The sequence below is a fragment of the Centruroides sculpturatus genome, unplaced genomic scaffold (assembly GCF_000671375.1).
Source record: "Centruroides sculpturatus isolate CEXI.00-Female unplaced genomic scaffold, Cexi_2.0 scaffold1837, whole genome shotgun sequence".
NCBI classification, from domain to species: Eukaryota; Metazoa; Arthropoda; class Arachnida; order Scorpiones; family Buthidae; genus Centruroides; species Centruroides sculpturatus.
In genome coordinates, this window is record NW_019385985.1 from 47,796 (window position 1) to 50,216 (window position 2,421).

Here is a 2,421-nt window from a genome sequence, read left to right on the forward strand (position 1 = left end):
ATAATCGTGACAAAAATCAAGTAAGTTGTTTGGGAAGACAAGCTTTTGTGGGGAAATGTAATTTTTTTTATGGATGCCTATAAAAAAGTGACAGAAAAGGAATTTGGTTATTTGTTATTGGATTTTCACCCTAAAACAGACAAGAAACTCTCAGTGTGAGATTTGTGTTTTCCAGATGAACGAGGTATTTTTTGGATATACTTACCGATAAAATGAATGTAAAGAAATATTATCATATGCTAGCTCTTTTAGCCAAAACTACTACTTTTCAACGAAGAGTGATATTGAAAGAAGCTACACCTGATCAAGTTAAAGTTTTGTGCGAAAACCGTGATAATTTACGGAGAGGAAATATACTCAATGATGTTCATAAATTACGAAAATATAAAAAAATAATCAGGAAGTTAAGTGAAAAACACGTTCCTTCAAATACCAAGAAAAAAATTTTAGTTAATCAATCTGGTAGGTTCCTTCCTTTTTTACCGGCGCTGTTATTGTCTATGGTAGGAGGATTAATTGGTAAAGTAATAGGAAAAAGAATCTAATGGCGAAGCAAATGGCTTTAGTCCCTCCCGAATTGTTAGCAGCATATCAGAAACCTGAAATAAGAATTGGTAATAATATCAAAGAATTACTTGAGAGTACTGATTTATCTGATGATAGTAAAGTCAACTGATTTCGAGATATCAGAGAACAATTCACACACCGAAAGAACCAGTTAGAGTGTCTGTTGTACCCGATGAAAATCAAGAAGCATTTTCTCAGCCTGATGAAAAACTTGATGACAACAGTGAGGATGCAATTGTCAAGCAAATAACTATATCTGTTTCACAGCTATATCGAAAATATATTCCACGTTTAATCGACAGACTGAGACAAAATCATTACAGCTGGAATGTAAAAGGTGAACTAACAATCAGAGGTAACCCAGTTGTTGGAAATCATATGGTGGAGTTAATATCCTATTTGATGAGAGATAGCGTTTTTCTAATTGCGTTTTTCTACGCCATTAGTCCCTGTTGGTTTCAATGAATTTTGGGAAGGATTAAAAAAAATAAATATTCCTAAAGAGTGGATTGGAAACAAAAGTTCGGCTACTTTATCTGAAATTGATGAACAACCAAAATATCAATTAACACCCGTTGAAAGTCCTGAAAAAAGTTTTTCCTCAATTTTTCTAAGAATATTTTATCACTGGAAAAAATCATCTATGAAAAAGAAGAAAAAGAGTCTTGAATGGAGCAACTTTTAAAAACGATATTGTGAGAATATGGACGAGGGTCAAGGCCCTCTAATCGTCAGATATGTTAGACCTGCTCACCTTGTCACTGGATGGCTTAATTTAAACAACCCGAGTGGTAAGATTTTGTGTGGGGTTTGTGCATAAGTAATAAATTCTTGACAAAAGAAGTAGTATAATATAAACTAAACAATTTAATCATTACTAACAATAACACAAAAGATAATAATAGATGCAAAGGAGTAACAATATGTGACAATGTTGAAGGGCTTCCCTATACTTTGACACCATGTGACTGAAGGGTCGACATCGCGGCGGCAAAGATTGCAATGACAGGTTTTGTCAGGACTGACACCACTGTGTCTTCACGGCTAGACACAGAAACCGTTGTGTTCGGGCGTGAGCGGGCGTGTGTGTGAGCGATCAGAGTTCAGATAGAAGGGGAGACAATGCACCGGAAGTGATTTACTCAGACGCTTTTTAACATAACAACTGTTTAATGGTTAACGATAGGCTATACATTAGGGCTGCTGTTAGATACATTACTTGATTTGATAGTATTAAGATATTACGTTTTTCCTCGATTTGAGAGAGAGAGTTTACAGAAGTTTTGCGTGGCAATAAATACCTTTTGTTTTTGCTGTCTTGATGGAGATTCTCAAGCGGTCTTGGTGAAGGGAAGAAAGTTCGGAATGTCAGTCTGGTAGAGGAAGTATCCGTAAGAATGATAGAACAGTATCCGCAAGGGTGTTAGTCGATGGTTCCGATGATCTTTTTTGTAGGATATATTCGCAGATATCCGAATAGTGAGGCACTTAGGACAAGGTACTAGTGACAACTTCTCTTTTCGAGAGACGGGCGACGACTGCTACTTCGTTGTCGGTTTTTCATGTTGGATTGTTGAAACGGAGATATTAGGTCGGAAGGTGCTGAGAAAGCATCGTTATTACGCCTGAGAACTTAGCAGATGTTTAGCTCCCAGGTGTAAAAGTTGACAGTTGTCGAATGAAATTATGGCTACAATGTGAAATGATATAAACACACGAGAAGTCCGAATTTGGATCCTCACAACTGTCACAAAACATTTTTTCATTCTTCCATGCGTAATCTCGGGCTATCCCCGTTAATTTTAGTTTCGCTACGCTTAAGCATTGGCCTTTAGTCCAATTAGTCAGTTTAGC